Source organism: Crocuta crocuta, unplaced genomic scaffold, assembly GCF_008692635.1.
Source record: "Crocuta crocuta isolate KB4526 unplaced genomic scaffold, BGI_CrCroc_1.0 scaffold771, whole genome shotgun sequence".
NCBI lineage: Eukaryota > Metazoa > Chordata > Mammalia > Carnivora > Hyaenidae > Crocuta > Crocuta crocuta.
Genome location: NW_027527935.1, coordinates 465,609 through 489,242, shown reverse-complemented (window position 1 = coordinate 489,242; position 23,634 = coordinate 465,609). Strand labels below are relative to the sequence as shown.

Genomic DNA, 23,634 nt, shown 5'->3' with positions numbered 1-23,634 from the left:
AAGTTCAGGGATATCCTAAATCACCTCAGATTTGATGATTTACTAGAAGGACTCACCAAACTCAACAAAAGCTATTATGTTCATGGTTATAACATATTATAGGGAAAAGATGTAGATTAAAATCACCCAAGGGAAGAAGTAGAGACTAGGAGAGTTACCAGATACAGAGTTTCCATTGTCCTCCCTCCATGGAGACAGAATGAGTTATTACCCTGAAATTCTATATGTGAGAGTACACATGGGTATTGCCAACAAGAGAAGCCCACCCATGCTTTGGTGTTTCATCATATAGGCATGATGGATTGATTGATTGCCCACATGGTTAATCTCAGTTTTCAGATATACTGATATTATGTGACCCAAAGTCTTCACCCTAAATCACATTGTTAGTCTTTCTGACATGGCCCCTACCCTAAGACTCTATGGATGTGGCCAATTACTCCCCTAACTCACATTGTTGGACCATCCAGTACGATCTAAGATTCTCCAGCAAACAAAAACAATCCTATTAAGCATAATATTCCAAGCATCTAAAGATTACCTCCTAGAAGCTGAGGGACAAAACACAGACTTTTATTGGAACAAGGTCAAAATCTTCACTACACAAGGGTACTAGTTGTGTTCATTGGTACGGTGGTGTTAATGCTCCTAGACTCTTTCAGGGAACAGAACTAGGGAACAAATGTATGTACACACACACAAATTTACATCTTTATTTGTTTCTGTTTACTATCTGTCTCTGTATCTATTTATCCACCTAATCGATCATCTTTCTATGTTAAAAACCATGAGTTACACTAATACCTTTAATACCAATATAATAGCACAAGGGTTATGAAAGTTTTCTCCCTTTTCCGTATATGAATTCTTTTCCCCAATAGTAAGAAACCTATCTCCCTTTATTTTTGATGTATTTACTTATGTGACCAACTCCCTATATTAATCAATCTCCCATCCCAGACACCATGGTCTCCATTCTAGGCATAGTTGTCTTCCTAATTCTACTTGCTCTCTGATACCCCCATGTTGGGCCACTCCTCCAGGAGTAAACCTTATCACCATGCTTGTACTCCAAAACCCTGTGAAGATGTCATTCTCACCCTACTCATGCTCTGAGACTCAGTAGGAAGAGAAAGGAAGGAAGAGAGGAAAAGCTCCACACTGAGTCATTACCATAGCTTTTTCTGATGATAAAAAATAATATTTGCTCATTGAACTGCATTTAGAATATACAGAGAAATTTAGAGAAAATGTAAAGGCATCTGCAATTCTACTGTTCAGAGATTTTCATTAACTTTTAAGTTTTTCATTTTTTCATTTTCATTTGTTCTAAGAACATTTTAAAATAATTGATAACATAATCTATATAATTTTTAAAAAGACCAACAGAAAACTTCAAATTTGTTCAAGATAGTAGTTGATTATAAAGAGGGCAAGAACTGAAACAGAACAACACTAATAATTTTAATTCATTATGAAACATGGTGAGAAATCACATCTGAACTGTAAAGAAAGGGTAAGTAAAACTTGAGAAGTATATTTTCTTGTACTGAATAAAGCTAATATATGGAAGCAATACATGGAGAAAAGAATTTTAGGACCCATATTTATTGTAAAGTTGCTGTGAAAGAAGACATTCTTGTAGTCTCAATACTCTGCTCCACTTTAGCACTTCTGACACCAAATTAGGGAGTGTTTTCCTCACACTGAGCAATACTGGGGTAACAGTTGGGTATCTTATAATTTAACTCAATTATGACACTACCTGGAGGTAGTATCAAATCCCACAGGTTGAGGGCTTAGTCCACAAGATTGCTCTCCCTGGCCTTTAGACATTAAAAGCAAGTTCAGATTGTCACTTAGGTTTCTGACCAACTGACTATAAATTGGAAGTTTCCTCGTGTTCAATTAATTTGCTGGAGCAGCTTACAGGACTTAGACAACCAGTTTACTCACTAGATGACCAGTTCATTACAAAAGATATTAAAGGATACAGATAAACAGGCAGATGGAGAGATACATAGGGTTCTAAGCAAAGGAGTGTCTGTGCCTGTGGAATTTAGGTTTCCCACCTTTCTGGAATATGAATGTGTTCTTGTCTACCAACCTGGAAACTTTCCAAATTATTTTGGATTTTTATGGAATGTCATTAAGTGTGCAAGATTGATTTAATCATTGGCAGTTGGTGATCAAAACAGTCTCCAGCCCCTTTATCCTTCCTGGAGGTCAGAGGGTGTGGGACTAAAAGTTCCATCCCTCTAATCACATGATTTCCTCATGGCAACCAGGTTCCATCCCATAGTTATCTAGATGCCTTCCAAAAATCATCTCATTAACATAAATTCAGGTATGGCTGAAAAAGGTTTGTTATGAATAACAAAAGACACTCATTTCACCTTGATCAGTCCGGTTTTAGGAACTAGGAACAAAACTAAATATTATAACAAAATGTGCCCTTATGGCTCATATATAGGAAATTACAAGGGTTTTCAGGAGTTATGCACCAAGAGCCATGGAAACCAACTATGTAGTATTTTCTTACAAATCAGAATATCACAGTTGTAGAATCCAATGATAAGATATATGACTGACTAATTGCTTAAGTTTAAGATCCAAACTATTTTAGGCTCTTAATTGTGATTGACCTTTGTTGGCTTGAGAATGTTTTAGAGCAATACAGGGTGGGGTGTCTGTAGAGTTCAATTTTTGTAAATCTTGCCCAGTTGTTCTCTAATATGGTGAGAAGTCAGAGGCCAGCCTGATTTTACTTGGTTATATTTTTATATGTGAACTGTTTGGGTGTTTTATCTTGTTTTGATAACCACAATTCTTATGTCTCCTCTGTACTGAACACAGAGAAGGGGATTATGAGAGAGAAGTCAGTGATAAAGGTAATTTGTATACTGAAATCCACAAAATGGAGACTGCCCTAGTGGCCTGCCCCATGTCACAAATCTAAACCCAAACCAGCCTGCACTTATGGGAAATGCCATACTGTTGAGGAAACCTAATATACACCAATCACAATCCTCCAAGTCAGCTTTAACTAGCTTACCTTACCCTAGACTATGACTTGTTAGCCTTAAAAAGCAATCCCCAACCTGGCCAAACATACCCCTTTTCCACTCTGCCTCTCCTAATGCTCTGTAAAACTCAATCTTGTCCAAAATCTCTTGGGAAGAGTGTTCCTATGCTCCTTGAAGCACTGTACTCCCCCAGTCTATGGATTGTTTTCCCTTGAAAAAAATACATCAAACTCATTACTAAATTGCATTATTTTTGTCACTTGATACCAGAAATTGCACTTGCCATTCTTTTGCTGAATGATTCTGGGTTAGAATTTCCCAGCCTGAGGAAAGCTGAGAACTGAAAGGTAGAGGAAGAGAGATGCTTATTCTTGGTTGGTCATGACAGATCATTGTGGTGTGTTGACTTCTCTGAGTTCCAGCTTCTCAGCTCACCCAGAATCTGATGCCAAAGTTGTTGGTAACTGTTTTGCCCATTTCCTGGTGGCAACTCCTCAGACCTTCAACTCCTCAACATTTATTCAACCCAAAATTCCTATATTAAACCTTTTTATCCCCTTAATTTTTTGCAATGGTTCTGTTTTGTAAACCAAAACCAGACTGATACATTGGATAATATAATTTTTCCATGTAGAAGTTGTTAAAATAATTTTCTAAGGCCAGTATGGAGCTGCTTTATCCAGGTGCATATTATCAAGTCAAAACTTAAATTTTAGGGTGTGCTAAGTGGCTCAGCCAGTTAAGCATCTGAATTTGGCTCAGGTAATGATCTTGTGGCTCATGACTTCAAGCTCAGACCAGGGTGTGTGCTGACAGCTCAGGGCCTGGAGCCTGCTTCAGATTCTGTGTCTCCCTCTCTCTCTACCCCTCCTCTGGTCACATTCTCTTAAACAACAACAACAACAACAACAACTTAACTTTCACGTTCATGTAAATTCTCCACTTGACCAGAAATGCAATGTATCCACACAGCCAATCCCCATTTGGAAGCCAACTCTGGGCTCTCAATTTTCTTTTTCCTCTTACTCCAAACGAAGTTGACTATGTGGCCACAAGCAACCAAATACTTTCTATTATTCTCTTCCCTTTTCTTTATTCCTTATCATATAAGAACATCCTGATTTAACCCCCATTTGGCAGTTCTCTGGACCCTTGAGAACAGAGACTGCCTGCTTCATGAAGTTTTCAATAGAGTTTATATCACCTAAGCTATCTTTTAAAATGATTTTTTAACAAAGTTTATGAATTTTTAAGCCATATAACATGATGATAAGTTTTGGCAAAATGTGGAAGTGTCTTTTTATCTGCTTTGCCTGGAATTCAGTGAGCCCTGCCCTGTTGTATGCTCCATATTTGTCTTTCATTATTTCTATGGTTTTTGCTTCTCTTCCACTTTCTATAGTTTCTGCCCCATGAAAAACTTGTTAATTCTTATCTCCAAGTTCTCCTTTCTGTCCTCTGTAACTAATAGCACTGAAGGCAGTGCTATTAGTCTACACATCGCTGTTTCAAAGACAGCATTCAATTTGCCCTTTTTAGGGTGGATTCAGTTTTCTTCAACTTTGATTCTTTTTTTCTTTTCTCATTCCAAGAAAATTTTCATTATCCATTTAGCACTGTTTACTTTTCAACACCTTCTTTTCTCTTCTGCTTTTCAACTCAGCCTCTTCTTTCCTCCTGGATTACTGCTGTTTCATAAACATCATATAGTTTTACAAAGAGTTTAGGGCAGACAGCAAGTGGTTGCCTGGCTGAGCTTGTCATTTCTAAAATTAATTTCCAGGGGTCTGCTCTACCTCTAAGCCTTCAGATTATATTATTATTGCCTTTTCATGTTTTGTTATAGGCCACAAGTTGATGCTTTTGTCTTCACTCATCCTCAATAATGAGACATTAACTAATAGGCATAAAGTGCTTTTGCCATTTTTTTTTTTTTTGTTCTCCAGCTGGACCACAGCCTGGCATGTGGAGCTCCTGACTCAGTTTCTAGGGGTGGCAGAGGTTTTGGGTGCAGCCTAGATGGCTTGCACTGGTATTTTCTCCTTTTTAGGGTGGTAGCTGAACTAGAAAGAGTTGGAACTTCGAACTTCCAGGAAACTTTCCATCACAAGGAAAGCAATGTTCAAGACTTTAATCAGCTACCATGACTGTGTAAGCATGAGGCTAAGCCAGAGAAAGTGCTGGCTTCCTCATCTTCTATTTTCTTTCATGGATCAACATTCTGGCTAAGGGTCAGGTGGTTCAGCACAGACAAAGTATGGTAGGTGGTAGTCATCTCACTGCTGGGGGAACCCTGAAAAAATAGTCACTGCTATTTTATGGATCCAGGAAGGAATATGCAGAAGGGAGAGCAGGATGGGTCAGGAAGATTACTAAAAACCAGAATTGGAGAAAAGTGTTTCTAGTCTCCCCTATGCGCCCTCTCCCATAAAGAGATCTAGCAGAGGCACTGTGCTGTGTCCTGACACACAATTCCTAAAGCCTTATAATTTCCTATACAGGAACAATAGGGACATTTTCACTCATAATCTGCATGTAATCAGTCATGATGTTCTGTTGAATTGATCTTCTAAAGAGATCCCAGAGATACCCTTTTACCCTTCCTCACTATAATAGCATTAGTTCTGAGCCTAAAATGTCCACCTAAAAGATTATCAGCTTCCATTGGCTTCCTTAAACATTCATTAGGGAGACTTTTGGATTGGTATGGTGCCATGTGGCAGCTGCCAAGACATCTTCTATGATTTTCTATTGCTCTATCTGTGAAGATGCCTGAAATGGGTACATAATGGTCAGAAACAATGACTCTCTACAAACTCAGCATACACTTTCATCTCCTGCCACCAAAGAAACCAAGCATGGTGGCCCAAAAAGAGGCCTGTGAATGAGGTTTCCTGGCTAAGAATGCAGAAGTACATAGTGCATGGATGGCCAAGAGGCAGGGTTGGGGGAGCATGAATCCTTGACTGCAACTACCATCAAAGAATGCCATGCCCTGGTTATCACCAAGCTTGGTGTGGGCAGGGGCAGTCCCTCCTTGAGGCTTGCATGGCAGAGTCTGGTAATTATCTGTGATTGGGACTGAAAATCATCTATAAATTTTTGGCCTAGATTTTTTTAAGACAGAACTGAGGAGCATAGGCTGTTCACCATGAATCCAAATAGACTTTGAGGGACTCTGACAAGAATTGGTCAATTAGTCTGAGGCAAGGGAGGCCAAGATCAAGGTCATTCCATGCCAATTGACCAGGCCTGCCTGGAATACTGAATGTAGCCATGAGTCCCAACCAACCGTCACCAAATCAAGAAAACATGCTTCATGGCATGTTAGGATGTGCTTTAGAAAGCCAGTCTTTAGAAAGGCTTCTTCCTTAAGTTTTTGTAGGAATGTACTTTACCTGGCACAAAACATCAGTTCAGGTACTGCACAGCTCTGACTAGTAAGTTGAAGCTGATCTGAAGCCTTCCAGAGTTGTAGTGGTGTCCTGACAGGCAGAGTATGCACATAAGAATACAGTCTTAGAGGACATAGCACCTGCATCAGTCACAGGGGCAGCCACAGATAACAGATTTGGCCACAAGTTATCTGGGGATGGAGAAAAAGGGAGAGCTGGGCAGTGTAGTGGGCCAGGTAGACAGCTGTTTCCTGGCTGCAGGCAAAACTTTGAGCTGAGCCAGCTCCCTTGCAAAAGAGGGCTTGGTGCCCAGGAGGCGGTGGCTGTAGCTCTCATCCAGTTATCCTGGCAGGACTACTGTCACATTTCTCTGAAGGAGGGAGGGGGCTTGTCTCACACTGTGTCACTCTCCCTTACTAGCTTTAGCAAGATTACCTCTAGAGAGGAATCTATGTCTCTAAGGTTATTTAGGGCCACTGAGCAAAGCAAATCCAAGGCTTTATGCTTTCTCTCTATTTCTCTCTCTTTTTTCTCTTTTCTAAATTCCAACAATTTGCTGCACCAAGGCTGTTTACCAGCACAAGGGACCTGATTGGAGTCACAAGGCTTATACGAACTACCCCTACCCATCACCATATTTGGTCCTATTGACTGAGTGCCATAGCAGGGGCTTGAGAACTACTTCCCCAGCTTTCTTTGAACCCCTCTGTTGCATCTTTGATCTGACCCACTGGTGAAGCTCAGCCAGGGAGTAAGGAACTAAGAAGAAGGATCAGTTGTCCCTCTTGAAACTGAAGATCTTGTATGAACAATTCACTAGCAGCCTACAAGAATTCCCCGTAGAATCTGCTAGCACTTCCCAAGGCCCATTGGTAATGTGCTCTGTGGGACCTTCAGATTCTTGCAAATGATCCACTAGCGTTTCTCTATAATGACCTGTGGACTCTTCAGGCTTTTTGCAGTTCCAGAACAGCTTTGTGCATAATCGACTTCCTTCCCTTTTCACTGCAGCAATTTGTCAGGAGCTCAGCTGAGCTGGCTTGTTTTCTGGATCTGCAGTCTAGATATGGAGAGAGAGATAAATGGAGAGGGAGTTGGTGGGAAGCAGTCTTATGTCTGATTCAAAAAGTTACCCCCATAATACTGAACATTGTCAATTTTTTTTCTTCTTAACATATCATAGGCTGGGAAGATACTATAATTGGTGATGGCAGTAGAGGAGGAGGAAGCTTCCTGGAATATGCAGTAAAATGTACCTAGAAATATCACCAGTCACTTTGATCATGCCTCCTGCAAGGGGATGAGTCCTCCCTCTCAATAGGCAGTAGTCCTGTGGGGAATTACTACCACTGAGAGATGCCTGCCTTATTGTCTGAGTCCTGTATTTTTAACTTGTGTGGAAGCAGTAGCTGAGGGGAGTGGGATAGGTTGAGGGGGTGAAGGTGGAGCAGTGGGGGCCCAGTTGTCCTCACTACCTGCAGGAGGTGAGCCAACTACATCTCCAGTGGTCCAACAGGAGACCATTTGATCATGCTTATACCATGCTTGCTCTCTTTGGTTGTGAGAGATACAAGTACATCTCAGTCCATAAAGAGTCATAGTTTCTGTCCATGATATGCCATTTTAAGGAGTCTTCATAGACAGAGTAGTGGAAAATCTTAAAAGATGTGTCAGAGTCAGCACCTGACACCATTTCAATCCAAAAGTCTCTCTCCTGAATGTTTAAGAAAGCCAATGTTCATGATCTTTTAGGTGGGATGTTTTGGGCCCAAAACTAAGGGTATAGTATAGAGGAGGGGAAGGAGGGATTCTCTGGGGAGCTCTTTAGATCAACTAAAGGAAACATCATTATTGATTAGATGTAGACTATGAATGAAAAAAAGAAACAAAAACACACTCAGATGTGGGTGAATAGAGAATTAATACCCACATTATCAACATTTTTACTTTTTTTTCCCCTCTAACAATCACTCCTTGCAAAAACATTCTAGAGAGTAAGAATTAGTTCATCTTTTTTGGGCTGTGCACAAAAGCTGGTTATGCTGACTAGTCATTACATGTTTCTTAAATGAGCTTTTGGTCTTACACTACAATAGGTATTGGTGTAGATATTTAGCTCTGTGAGCTTGATAATTGTCTCTAGGACATATTAAAGAGCTCACCAGGATTCCCACCACCTACCTGCCTGATCCTATCTGAAAGAGATGTGTGCTCTTAGGGTTTTGTTCCGCTGTAGACAAAGTCCAAAGTATGAAATTTGAACACAATTTTATCCTCAGTAAACATTTATGCTTTTGTATCCTCTCTTCATTAGCATATTTTCTGTATACTTATTTATAACCTAAGGTAGATATAATATTAGCTTCTTGTGAAAAAACAAAATTCAACTGGGTTAATTTTAAGGATCTTATTGGCTTTATTCAATGACTCATGAATGAGGCAGCATCCAATCTCGCAGATAGAAAGGAGCTCTGAGGAGCTATACAAAATGGAAGACTTTTACAGGTAGAAGTCAGTGGAACTTAGTATAAGTCAGCAGTGAGATGCTCCTAAGTTTTGTTAAAGCCACCTCCTTCCTCTTTGCTCATCTATCCCTACATCTATTAGTAATATCTGAAGTGTTTCTGATTGTCTAGCTAGACAGCCATTTACACAATTTTTGTGGCCAACAGTGCCTTCAGGAAACAAACATTCAAAGGTGAAAATTTCAGACTAGTTGTCTTTCCCTAGACTTAAATGCAGTAATAACCTCATTATCAGGTGAAAAAAAGATACTGATAATTCACATATGTAGCAGCAAGATATTTACTTAAATCATAACCTGACATTACCTGAAATAAAAAGTCTATTGAAGGTAAGATGTTAGGAGACCAAGATACTGCTACAACCAACTACTGTGATGGTGGGCCGGCTATTTCTGACTGTACTAGAAAGTTACATAAAGGAAATGAATCATTCAAGGCTTTAAACTGTCAGCTCAATATATGGCCAGAGGACTAGAGATCCTCTGTGATGGCCCTCAGACAATTCCTTATCCTTTATAGAAATAAGATGTAAGAGATGTTGCTGAAAATCAAGCCCACAATTTGATTCTGCCAATTGTGGAATTACAGTGTAAATTTGATTCATAGCTTTTTCATATTACTTAAGTGAAAGTCAATGCATTGGTAAAGAAAGAATGGAACCCCAAAACAAGGAATGGGAAGATTTAAATTTGAGAATTATGAAGCCCCAAATTACCTTGAGCTTTTTCTTGCTGTAGAAGCAGCTTCCCTCCCTGGGTCTGAGAAAGCTAGTCTTCCTTGCTAGAGGAGTCAATCAGTGCTTCTCCAATGTTAATGTGCATAAGAATCACCTGAGTATCTTGTTAAAATGCACATTTTGACTCAGTAGGTCTAGAGTGTTGCTTGATTTTATGCATTCCAGAAAGTGCCTAGAAGATGTTGATGCTGCTGTTTTGTAGACCACACTTTACACACCAAGGGACCCAGTATGGATTTTAACCATGGCAATTATCTTGCAAGGGGATGCCCATTTTATACCTGGTCTATCTCATCAACCTCCAAAGTTTCCAGGCCTCAAACTGGAACTCAATTCTAGGCCTGCCAGGAGGTTGGGTATAAAGTCTGACCCAGCATGAGATAGTTTAGACATTGAAATAATTATAAGATTATGCCAATTTATATCAGGAGAAAGTTGAGGAATAGATGTGGAAATGGATCCTAAGATTGTCACATCAAGGAGGCAGGAGATAACATTGGATTGGGCCAAACTTATACATATGGGTTCCATGGGTTAGTCTGAATATCTGGCAGTCTCTGTAAGTCCAAGTTTGCTTGGTTAATTGACTGAAATCTGGACCAACTATGGCCCACTTCCATTGGGGTTATAAAGCCATACATGCATGATATAGGATGGGCAAATATTTTTAGAGGTTTACACAAATTGTCATGTTGCAGTGGAATTTATCAAATGAGACACACACATTTGTACATTCACTATGTGTGTACAAGAGAGGCCCAGAAAATAGTTCCTTCATTAAGGTATTGAGAAATGCATTTGTAAGGGAAGCACCAGCAACTTAAAAAACCCTTGGTGTCAGTCTTCCACAAGCCAGGGTCATCAGTAAAAACTATAGGGGCTCCTGATTCAGTGTGGGATCATGAGGTCCCAGAGTAGCAAAATCCAAGAAGCCAAGCTGCCAGGACAAAAGTAGGCTTGGTCACTGATGCAGTGCTGGAACAACAGGGATCTTTGGCAGTAGTGTCCTAGTATTTAAGTAGATTTGGGATTTGTTAAAGTATTATTTGATATATACAATTAAAAAACTGTAGGTTTGGTGACCAGAAGCTTGGTTTGGGTCACTACAATGGAGATATATTGCCTGTGGTTGAGTACCAAGAGCCAAGTTAGTTCATAGTTTGGAGGCCCACTGAAGGAAGGGTATACTGGTTCCACCTGAGAAAGAATCCCCCTCAACACTGCCACAAGAATAGGCTGTATATGTTCCTAACCTTCCCCCAGAGGACCTATAGCCATTCATTCTGTTGACTTAACACTGGCTAATTTAACACTAATCCTTACCTGTGGTTAGGCAGCTAGGAATTACTAGTATTAATGTTACTATTGTTATTTGTTGCTTCTGGCCTTGGAATACTTTTGTGTGGTTCAGTGGAGCTTAGGAGATAAGTCAAGTTTTGGCTTCAGTCTATTTCAAAGTTGTTCCAGTGGGTCTGTGGATGCACCTGATTCTGTTATGTTCAGTTCAAATATATTCCTTGGCAATCAGCATTATTATATTCCTCCCTGAATCTTGGAATGAAGACTACTATGGCCAGAAAAGGCAGAGACTTCCTGACTGTTCCCTTTGTAACCAAAAAAGTAAACCAAAATCAATTGTGCATCCTAGGGACAATTAGAGAGATTAGTACCACCAACAGAGACCTGAAAGATGCGGTAGTTTTCCCATGATGTACCTAGTTTTTGACTCATCTACTTGACCTGTGCAAAAGGCAGACTGATCTTGAGAATAACTTGACTCATTATTATTAGCTCATCCTCTAGGCCTTAGCTGAATATTATTTCTCCAAGAGCTTTCCCTGACGTACAGAATAAGTTGTGTACTCAACTCTCCCCAAAAAGTCCGTAAGGCTGAAAGGATAATGGTAGATGGCAATTACACAGTAACAATACTCATATCCCTTGGTCTGCAGTCAAGAAAACAAATGTTTCAAACAGGAAATTTAACAGAGGAAATTGGTTGCAGACTTTTTAGAAGTGCTGGAGGAGCTAAAGGGGATATAAAATTAGATTATTCAGAAACTAGTAACTGCAGATACCACAACTCACTTAGGGCTGGAAGAATAAAAAAGAAGAGGTGGTGAAGAGCTCTTGAAGGTAGGACACCACTGTGCATGTCACTGCTGGGCACTGCTATTGCCATTAGAGACCCAGTGAGACTTTCAAACCCAGTATGCTTTGTGGAAACTTTCGGGAGAAGTAGAGTACATTTCCACCCATTGTGACACTGCTGATGGCTCACAGTTGACCGCAGCCCTGTTGGAATCTCCAATGCCCCTGGAGTCTACAGCTGCTAGTAGCCATCAGGGATGCCCACTGCTACCAAAGACATCGTCAGAAGCATTTAAAAAATGTCTCTGCTTTCTTAACACATTCCAGTCTTTCAGCCAGTACCTCCCTTGCGTAAAAGCTAACCAGACATCTACTGGAAAGGGAGTCTGGGAAATGAATTTTGCAGAGATGCAGCCCTCTCAGAAAGGAGAAGAATATGAAAGATGTGAAAGAAGACAAGAGCAAACTAGAAAATGACCAGAGCAGCCCACCTTTTTTGGCTATTTGACATCCATTCTCCTCATCTTTCCACCTGTATTTCACTTACTGTCCAAGGGCAACATATTCAGGGTAGCATGGTGGTATTATCTTAAATGAATGAAATATTTTCACCCCTTTTTCTAAAGGTGAGATGTAAAGTTCCCTCTATGTCTATTTCTGTAGCCAGCCCTGAGTGAGGCTGTTAAGATAGTTCTGGCCAAAGCCAGTGGTACCGTGTAGATGCACGATGGGAGTGTTAATGGAGAGAAGGGAATCAGTCTGACAGTTATTTACAGATTTAATTTAATTTTCATAATTAAATCTTAAAAGAATTTGTCATATGTCGAACAATGTCAGAAGCAATAATTTATAGAACATTCAAATGTTCTTTATGGTCAAATCTATATTGTCTCTAATCCAGACCAAGAACATAAAATTAAAAGTCAATCAAAGAATAGAAGTGACTGCCTCTGCATGCACAATTTCCCCGTAAAAATTTTATCTCTGTGTGTAACTCATGTTTGTTTATGGGCGGTTCAGAGACCCTGGATATGTTCTCAAATGGTTTTATTGTCCAAATCAAGCCTAAGACATCTGCAACTGGTATACCATGAGTCTGCTCATATGAGTTGATCAATCCCAGGGAATGGCAGGGGATTCATTCAAACAATAGAACTTTCAAAGGAGATAGCATTGTGTGCATTAACCACTACTCATCTAGACTTATATTATAATTAAAAGTATGTAGGCCTATTCATAGAAAAATATATTATTTCTATTCTAGAAATGTCTTAGAAGCTGAGAAAGTTTCAAGGCTCTGTCTGCTTCTGAAAGTTTGAATTTGCTGAGTGCTGACTCCAACCTATGCACATGTGTGATTCTATCCAGAAGCTGATTCCACACTTCAGTTTCCCCCCAACATGTTCTGTGAAAATTAGCTAAGTGAATGGATTTTTTTTCCCTTCACTCTCTACCCCTGTTAAACCTCTGTTAAAGCTGTACTTCCATCTGGAGACCTCTCATTTCTTTTTATCTCAGCCCTAGTGACTCTTGCTTCAGGAAAGCAGCCTCCTCCCTGAGTCCTCAAATATCAGCTGCTCTTGAATGCAGCTTTCTCAGGCCCCTTCTCTCTTCATATTGTTCACCATCTCTTTAATTTTGGTCCAGAAACACTTAATGGTGGCATAGAAAATAGTGACTTGGCCAGGACATAAGAATCCTAAGAAGTCTAAAAGAACTGGTAATTATGTTGAGGTGATGGAGGTATTAACTCATGCTACCGTGGTAAACACATGCGTATAAAATCATCATGCTGCACACCTTAAAAGTACACAATGTTATATGTAAATTATTTGAATAAAGTTGGAACAAAAACATTCCTTTACCTAATAGAGTTTGAGCACTAAATGTTAATTATGATCATTTGTTGTAACATTTTAAATGGATTGTATAATGGGCAGAAGTAAAAGCATTAACTACACAACCTAGATTCACTGGGTTGAGAATTACAAAGCGGCCTTCAAGTCTCAACATTCTCCTCCGTAATCACGACTTTCAAGAACTGTATTTAACGCATTCTTCCTAACAAGGGTCCAAATTTATTCGGTGAGAATTTTTTTTAAAAGGGTTCTAAAAACCACGTCTTCCCACACCGGGAGTCGAACCCGGGCCGCCTGGGTGAAAACCAGGAATCCTAACCGCTAGACCATGTGGGAGAAGACGAACGGTAGCTGAAGTGAAAGTCAATTGAAACATTCTCTCAGCTTCCGCCTTCAGTGTTCGGCCCCGCCTCTTGTCGCACCAGCCTTCTGCGCCTGCGTGGCTTTCTGGCGTTCCCCAACTGGCGGTGAGCTCCAGGCTCTTTCTCTCCGTTTAAGGGTGGGAGCGATTGCTGTGTCTTGTAGACGCTGCGACCCGCCTCTTACCCCGCCCAGGGAGGCTGCAGCCTGGCCTGAATCTCCAGAAATCTCTGTTAAAAATTTGGATAAGGTGAGGTTTGAATGGCTTAAGGAACAAATTCTGGGATTGGCCTCCCAGATCCCAGTTCCCCGGGTTTGAAGCTGCGGGTAACCTTTATTAGACCAGATTTTTCCAACCATGAGAGTTTAGCTCACAGGGTATTTTAACTGAAATTTTGCAGTTAGAAGCCTTTATGAATGAAACCCGGAATAACCCGTGGGGAACGTTTTGGGCGAAACGTTAAAAACCAAAGCATACCACCCAAAACAGTAAAAGAAAAATCCACACATTACAATACTTAAAGAATTCATACTTTGGGCGGGGGAAACGTAAAACAAACAAACAAACAACAACCAAACTACAGATTGAGAATAAACATATAAAAGATTAGTACCTTATATAGATAAGAAACTACACATGATTTTTAGTAAGACAAACACTGCGATATGAAAGTGAGAACTTGCTGTGAATAGGCCATTAGTTGGAGAGGAACCCCATGGACAAAAACCATCTGAAAAAAATCTCAACCTTACTGGCTCCCAGCTAGCATTTGGACAAAATGCAAAAGTGTGAAAATGTCAAGTGTTGACAAGCATGTGGGAAAAAGAAAGTTCTTAGAAATGGAGAAATTCTAAGGCACAATGTCAGGATTTCCTAAATGTGTTTATGACCAAGCAATTCTATTTTTTAATTTTTGTAAAATCAGCATTGTTCTTGACCTGCTCTTCAGGCACCAAACACCAGGAAAACACTGCTGTGCAAGTAATAGACACACCTTAGGGCACAATAACATTACCACAATGGAGGGCCAGGATCACCCTTAAACAAAAAGCAAAGAAAGCTGAGAAATTAAAATATTCTTAATCTCTAAGAATTTCAAATGTCTGCTGAAAAATAAAAATTCTTAAGAATTGAAAATATTTTTCGACATGGAAGGGACCATAAATAATGTCAATATGTCAACATTCTAGCTACAGATTAGAAGGAAATGTTTGAAATATGTTTGATAGAAAAAGGTGACTATCCATACTATACAACCGAATCGAAGCATATGGGGAAAGCCACAGGAACAGGGGGCAAAGAGTTCTGATTAGTCAATAAATTCCAGGAAAAAGCTCAGCCTCATGTGTAACCATAGCAACACAATGTAAAACAATGCTAAGATACCCAGTGTTAGGGAGGAAGTGAGGACACAAACTCAGACAATCGGAAATGGGCACATTCCACTGGGGGGGAGAGGGGAAGGAATGGGGAAGAACAACTTTACAATTATGTATTGAAGTGTGGAAGGTGTATATTTAATTCGGCATTTTCAGTTCTGTGCTGCCCATAGCCAGGTACCCTATGATGGCAGCATAGTAGGATTGTCTGAGAGGCAGTCCTCTCAGTAGAGAGTCTTAGGGCCTCTTCCTTCTCTTCACACTCTCTGCAGCTTCCACATGGGAGAACAAGGAGCACAGCACAGACTTCAAGGTTATTCATTACCATTCCAAAAAATGAATAGTTGTCTGGCTTTCCCCTGCCATGCTGGGTGCAGCATCTTTCCCAGCCCCTTTCAGCTCAGTGAAGCCATGAAAGGGCAAATGTTGCAGCCCAGGCTTCTAGAGAAGCTTCTCTCACTCCCCTAGCTCTGGTTAACTATCACCTAAATGCAGTGCCTTCTGATGAAGGAGGGGCCAGAGCCACAAGATAGAATGAGAATGGTCCCTGAAACCTTAAAAGTGGAAGCCACTTGCTAGCCACCAAGGCAAAAATTGCTTTGTTACATCTAGAAATTTTTTATTGCATTAAGACAATGTAGTTTGAGGCTTGTTAGTACTACCGCAAGTAATGCTTCTGTTCCTAAAATGATAAGGGCAAGAAACATGGAAAAGAATTTTGTAGCAGGTGATAAAGTGCCTCAGGCAATGGTTATGGTTTTGTTTTTGTTTGTTTACCAAAGGCTTGAATATTTTGCTTTGTTTTACAGAGCACTGCATCAGAATCCTTCTGCTTGATAGTATTAACTTAAGTAATTAAAAAAAATTGGAGTTAATATCTCACATTTCTTTTATTGCATATTTGATGTATTTTAATAATTTAGAGTTTAGATTTAAGATCTGAAAGATAACCTTGGGGATTTTCAAGGTCATAATCTCAAAAATATCCAGGAATTTAAATCATCCAAATAATAGATTCTGAGAAATCCTTTTAGATGATCATCTTGTGCTGACTCTATCATAACTATAATATTGGAATATGCTGAAATGAATTAAAAACTGGAAAGCAATTTCTCCATAAAGGAATGGAAAATTCCAAGGACAATATACATTCTGAATAAAATACATTAAATTCTAATGTCTTTCTATGAGTTGTAATTTGACAGGTATAATATTACTGGCAATAAATTTTTTATCAACATGTGTAACCTGAAAAATGTAAAACAATATAATATGAATAGTGTGTGTGTGTGTGTGTGTGTGTATTTGTGTGTATAAATTTCTCCTGCCTTTTGAAGTCAGATATACCTAGCATAAGTCCTAAATCCAAAAGCTGACTAGCTGTTAATTTTTGGAAAAACTGCTGAATCTTTGAATATCTGTGTCCTCCTCTGCCCCTGCCCCACTGATATATAGCTCCCTGAGTCATTGTGACGGCAGGTTCTAAGCATCCTGCCTGAAATGAAGGTGGTACTTGCTCAGTGTTAATTGCCAGTGGCCATTGTTGCCCTCAGCTCTGGCAGAAGACTTTAGTCTGTCCAACCTCACTCAGCTCCTGAGCAATGAACCAGATGGATCGATGCCTCCTCCACTGATGGATCATGTGGATGAAGGCTTCTCCAGCTTGTGTTTGGTTCTGACTGAGGAAGTTACTTGAATTTGACCACTACACACCTAGGCTGCCCAGACCTCTGTAAAGAAAGCTACAGTGACATGCTTAAGCATACACAGCCGATATTTGGCCACATTACTTTAAGAAATCTCTTGTGTTCTCTCTGCATTTGGGTGTATGCTCTTTCTCTTCTACTTTCATTCTTTTGTTGGAATCTGGCAATGTGTCTTCTCTTTATTATTTATTTGGCAATTATTTAAGATTTTGCAGTTTTCATCATCTTTCTGTTTGTATGTGTTAAAAAAAAACCCTCAAATAAAATGTAAGCACCTTGGGGTGAGAATGTGTCTGAACTGTTTCTCTATCTTGTCCATACAAAACATAGGCCTAGTACACGACAGATTTGCATAATTTTTGCTTGGCTCATTTTCTTTTCGATGATAGTAAGATTATGAAAGTAATTTTTTGGCAAGTCCAAGTTCCTCAACTTGTGTTTCTAAAAATGTGTCCAGTTGGGAAGGAAAGGTTTCTAAAAATGTGTCCAGTTGGGAAGGAAGGTGGTAACCACCCTTACTCTTGCTAAGAAATACACTAAATAAAGGAAACAAAAAACTGGCATTGCTTCCATAGAGCATTTTTGTTTATTCTCTAAGCCAAACCAAACATTTATTTAAAAAGTAATTGTTCATTATATTGGGATAGCCACACGGAATTGCCAAAAACCTGCTGGTTTTGATTTATAACAATGGAAATTTCATGTTTCAACACAATTTTTCTGCTAACTGTGATCATCCAGATTTACCTAATAATAGGAGAGACTTAAAAAGAAAGCATACTTTTAATTAAAATCTGAGTTTTCCCAACATCGACAGCAATAGCAACAACAATAAAAATCTTTAAAAATCTTTGCTTTTTAAAGTCACAATGCAAAGAAGAAAGCATAGTAGGAAACATTTATTTCAGAAGGGCTGACGGGTGGGAAAAGAGCAGTCATAGAATATTTATTTAACAAATTTATTCTGGGTGTGTAAGAGCAGAGTTGAAATGTGATTCACAACTTCAACATTAAAATTTTTTAATTATGTTATTTATTCTCAGAGAATGAGAGATAGCACACACAACTGGGGAAGAGGCAGAAAAGAGAAGGTATCCCAAGCAGGCTCCACACCATCAGCACAGAGCCTGATTCAGTGCTCCAACTCACAAACCAAGAGATCGTGACCTGAGGTGAGATCAAGAGTTGTATGTTTAACCCACCCACGTGGCTCAATCAACATTATTTAAATCAATGAGAACTCCTGAATTATTAGGGGAAGAAAAAAATTACTTTCAATGTATAAAAAACATTTATGAGTCCATCTCTAAAATATGTACTCCTTTAAAATAAGCTGCATTTCCAAGTATGTTGAAAAAAATAGTCTTTGCTTTGGAGACTTAGCATGTGATTGAAGAGATTATAGCAACCATTAAAAAGATGACGACATTAATTGTGAAGCCGTACTTGGTTTTTAGTAGGAGTGAAATTGTCAGGGAGATAACTCTTGAGGGCAGATAGGCTCAGATTTTTACTGGTTGAACAGAAGCCTGTTCAAGTTTTTGGGGCTGAGAGCTTACACAAATGTTGGGAACCACCTTTAAAAATTCTGCATGAAAGTGAATATTTACAATAAGAAGAAATCACAACCAATTACACATTTAAGAATGAAAAATACCACAAATAGTTTTAAAAATCTAGAAAAGAATATTTTTATTTATTAACTTCCAATGCCCTCTATGTTAAATTTTTTTCTACATTTCTTTTAGGCTGCATACTCTGATCCTTTCCTTATATGACACATAATATAATATTTTATGTGGAGTGAGTCTACAGATAACACAGTCATTAGCATGATTTGTAAATAAATTTTTTTTAATGTTTACTTTTGTGAGAGAGAGACAGTGTGAGTGGGGGAGGGGCAGAGAGCGAGGGAGACACAGAATCTGAAGCAGGATCCAGGCTCTAAGATGTCAGCACAAAGCCCGATGCGGGGCTTGAAGCCATGTGAGAATCATGACCTGAGTGAGCTGAAGTTGGAAGCGTAACTGACTGAGCCACCTAGGTACCCCCTCTTCTTTTTAATTTTTAAAAAATTTAGCATGATTTTTGAAATTTGTTCCTTTGTTATTGAAAGCTGAAAATTTTTATTTTAGTTTCTCAACTCATTATAAGTAATAATATACATTTTTAACATTGCCATTAAATTACAGCAACCTCTGTTAAGGTTTTTTTATATATGAATCATAACATTGCATATTTCAAATATTCCCTGGATTGTTGACACTTATTTACCAGTTTGCTCTATGTGTCTCATTGCACTGGCATCTTAGAAGGTTTTATGGTTGTTGCAGTCTTTGTTGAAATCAGTATTTTCTGTCAAATCAGTAGGAAATTTAAATATTTTCTCAATGAATTTATATGATTTGCTCCTTTTTAATTATTTTAAAGTTTGAGAGAGAGAGAGAGAGAGAGAGAGAATGAGTGGAGGAGGGGCACAGAGAGAAAGAATCCCAAGATTTCCATGGGCTGGTCTCAGTGTGGAGACCAAGCCAGGACTCCATCTCATAACTGTGAGATCATGACCTGAGCGGAAATCAAGAGTGATACTTAACTTACTGAGCCATCCAGAAGCCCCGATTGGCTCCTCTTTATTAATTAGATTATCAAAGAATTCAAGAGTTTATTTACCACTTCTTTTTGAAATTTGTATCTTCTTCTTAATGAATTATTACTTTGGTATTATTTATGTGACTTTTATATAATGTGTCAAGATTTGTTAACACCAAGTGATGTGATCCATTGTGTTGGAATGTGTAAAACATAACTTCATACACGTGAACATTCACAGTTTGTCGGATGGCTGTGACTTTGTGCCTTGCAATCATAAGACTTGTTATAAATTCTATTCTATATGATTCTTATCCAGTAAAGTATCTGGGAGTGTTTGAATGTTATCAAGAATATTCCTAAGAGGAGACCAATGATAATGTCATCCTCTAGTTAAAATTTTGCATGTCTGATAATTGGAAGAATTTTCCATGGTCTGGCTTCTGCCTCTGTAAGTATCAAAGCTGTTTTTCTTCCACTGCAGACACCTTCCAGTGCCAAAGCCATAGGAAATGTTCTTATCAAGATAGCACCTCTAGCTGTTTGTGTCAGAGTACTGGGTGATTAGCATGGTGAGGTTCAAGTCTGTGGGGCTTAGCACTTATGCAAATGTTGGGGTCCATTAAAAAAAAGGAAATTAAACTCATGAATACAAAATTTTGTATGAAAGTGAATATTCAATGGGAAGAAATCACAACTAATTACACATATACAAAATGAAAAATAACAGAAATATTTAAAAATATAGAAAAGAGGGGCACCTCGGTGGCACAGTTGGTTTTGTCTGACTCTTGATTTTGGCTCAGGTCATGATCTCACAGTTTTGGGGACTGAATCCCGTGTTGTGCTGCATGCTGGCTGTGGGGCCTGTTTGGGATTCGTTTTCTTCCTCTCTTTCTGCCTCTCTCCTACTTGTTCTCTCTCTCAAAATAGATGAATAAACACTTTTTCAGCCCTACCTTGAATTCTCACAGCCATCCAACTCCATCCAACCTGAGGGGAGTTGTGGAGGAGCAGAATTCCAAAGAGAAAGAGGCATTTACCTGATTGTAGTTAAAATAACTTTGTAAACTTTACAAAACCCATGACTAAACAAGACAGTCTGTGAGCCACTCCCAGAGTCTTGAAAAGGGCCAGTGAAAAGTGAGGTTTCCTGAAGGTGAAGCCTCATTTACTTCATGGAAAAGTCACCTCTGGCTTTAGGAATTAGACCTAAAGTCCTGTCACCTTCCTCCCTTCTATCCTATCAACAGGACCCTAGTTTAGACCTCCCTTGGGTCACTCCTGAATTATTGAAAATGCTTCCTTCCTGGTCTGCCTATACCTTGGTTTTGTCTTCTATCTAATATGTCATGTTAGTCCACTGCTTAAAGTGAAATTCCTTAGCAATTCAGAAGGGCCATTAACATCTGATTCATGCCTCTACATACAGCCTTATTTCTCTATGCTTTTTTAAAAATAGTTTATTGTCAAGTTGGTTTCCATATAACACCCAGTGCTCATCACAACAAGTGCCCTCCTCCGTGCCCATCACCCCCCTTCCCCTCTCCCCCACCACCATCAGCCCTCAGTTTGTTCTCAGCATTCAAGAGTCTCTCATGGTTTGCCTCTCTCCCTCTCCCCCACTATTTTTCCCCTTCTTCTCCCTCATAGTCCTCCATTAAGTTCCTCCTAATCCTCCTATACATGCAAACATATGGTATCTGTCCTTCTCTGCCTGACTTATTTTGCTCAGCATAACACCCTCTATGCTTTGTATTCTTTGTTGTTTCTCCTGCTGTGCAGTACTACAAACTCCTTTCCTTTGAATGTACCAATTTACCTCTGCTAAAATGCCTTCTTCCCCCAACTTTGTGAATATCCCTCATCTGCTTTACCTAAGGAATGTTTCCTTATTTGTCAAGACTTACCTTAAATATCACCTCATTGTGGACATTTTTCTGGAACCAATCTTTACTACATAGTGGCCCCCATCCATACCTTAATTGGATGATTTCCTATATCATACCACTACTCCACCTTGTATACATCCTTGTAACTGACTTCTCACCCTATACTATGATTAGTTAATTCTAGTTGTTTGTGTGTATTTCCCAAGACTTTAGTTTTGAGAAAGACAAAAAAATATAGAGCCCCAGATATCCAGGGAGCAGGCCTGCTACTCTTATCTAGATCATGTTATTTTCCTATTGCACATAAGCAATCTTACAGAACACAAAACTCAGATAAGGTCCTTCTGAGGCCATTATAAAGTGAGATAAAACAAGGTCATTTCAAAGTTGTATAAGCATAGATGAAGAACAAGGTCTCTATGCCGCCCACAAAATACCAAACACCTGTCTCTCAGCTAAAATGACCTATTGCAGTTTCTTGACCAATTGTAACTTTTTCCTTCTCTAGTCTTGAGGGCCCTCCCCTTAGATAGGATGAATTGGGATACCCAGTTATAGAATTGTCTACATTTTCTGAGAGTATCTCAATTTATCCAACTAGAACCCAAATTGTATCATAGATTCTTTGGAACAGCCTCTTGTGAAGATGCCATGGTTCCCTATGGTACATGTTCTTTCTCACTGAAAATAGTAATAAAGCCAATTTGTTTAGCAGGTATGCCCCTGGTGGTCTTTGGCTGAAAAGCATTGGAAATAGAGGCTCCACATAGGTGTACTGAGAGCTTTCTGCCTTGGCCCAGCATGCTCTACTCACTAAAGGCACACACATCTGGGACTTTGTGCCTATACCTGCACCAGATTTCAAGTGCCCTGGAAGGGAGGTGAGTTCATGCTGAATTTGCTATTTTGCTAATGTCCTTTCAGCATTGGCTTTATTTGTTTTTCTTAGGAATTAGGTCTTTTGGGATTTTTACTCATTAGACTATATTTGTATTGTTCTTTCACAAAATTGTTTATTATAATAGTATTTACTACCTACTTGTCTAATGTCCTGTTGTCCGCTTGCCTTGTGTCTTAGAAGTTGTTTGTCTTTGGAAGGAAAGTGTATAGATCCAGATCTGAGAAATCTATCATCAAGCCATCTCAGGGGCTGAGAATTTGAGGTTTCTTCTCAGACCAATGTTCGTTGAGCAAACTTTGTCCTGGGTCACCATCTAAAAACCTGGTAAGAACTTCTTCCTCAGTCTTGCTTTTGTATCTCTCAAAAACTGCTTTTATTTAATTTCCTCTGCTTGAAACCAGATATTTTCTGGCCCCAATAGATGATGATTGGTCTTTATCAAGCTGTAGACACACGAAATCACACAAGAGCCATCCTTATAGACATTTTGTAAATTTCATTGGTTTCTTCAATATAAACTACACTTTCTCCAGGCTGACCCTTTGCTTTCCTTATATTTTATGACTATTAACTCTAATTATTGTGTACCTCTTTCTAACTGGCACAGTTTTACCAAGACATGTGAAACCATAGAGAATTTTTAATATGGGCAAGATTGTTCACCTGAGCAGCACTTTTGTTTCACAAAAAGGAAACAAAATTATACTTTCTTTAAGTGGTATAAGGAGACTTCTGAATGTAATTTAGGTCCAAAATTCGCCTCCCTAAAATATTCTTTAGCTAAAGCTAATGAAAAATGTGAGAAACTGTCTCTGTAAGCAGTATTTTTAAACAATATTCAGAATTATTGGTTTGAAGTCAGAAATTAAACAATATGGTTGTAAATAAAAAATAGGCTGGCAAATCACCTGTTGCATGATCTTTAATATTTGAGCATTTTTCACAGATTTTAGAAACCAAAAAACAAACAAACAACAAACATCTGGGACAAACCCCAAAACAACCGTTTTTAAAGCCTTCACAAGGGATTGCCTTATTTGCCTAGAAGAGACATCATTTTATTTACGTGAGTGTGGACATTCGATCAGATGACTTGATAAAATTCTCAATAACACATATTATGTCAAAACCAGCTGCGTGATACTCTCTTTTGTATGTATATATGTCAAACTTT

General features: G+C 39.0%; 1 long non-coding RNA gene and 1 other non-coding gene across 2 annotated transcripts; one reads left to right on the top strand and one right to left on the bottom strand.

Annotated features, from left to right (window-relative positions):
- Positions 1 to 13,896: 13,896 nt before the first annotated feature.
- On the bottom strand, positions 13,897 to 13,968 carry TRNAE-UUC (transfer RNA glutamic acid (anticodon UUC)). Its single transcript has one exon. It is a non-coding gene; the product is annotated as a tRNA-Glu (tRNA).
- A 1,570-nt stretch (positions 13,969 to 15,538) lies between these two features.
- Positions 15,539 to 23,596, top strand: LOC144221472 (uncharacterized). The gene is made up of 5 exons (XR_013332085.1): positions 15,539 to 15,685; positions 18,122 to 18,250; positions 22,275 to 22,440; positions 22,638 to 22,784; positions 23,407 to 23,596. It is a non-coding gene; the product is annotated as an uncharacterized LOC144221472 (long non-coding RNA).
- The last annotated feature ends 38 nt before the right edge of the window (positions 23,597 to 23,634 follow it).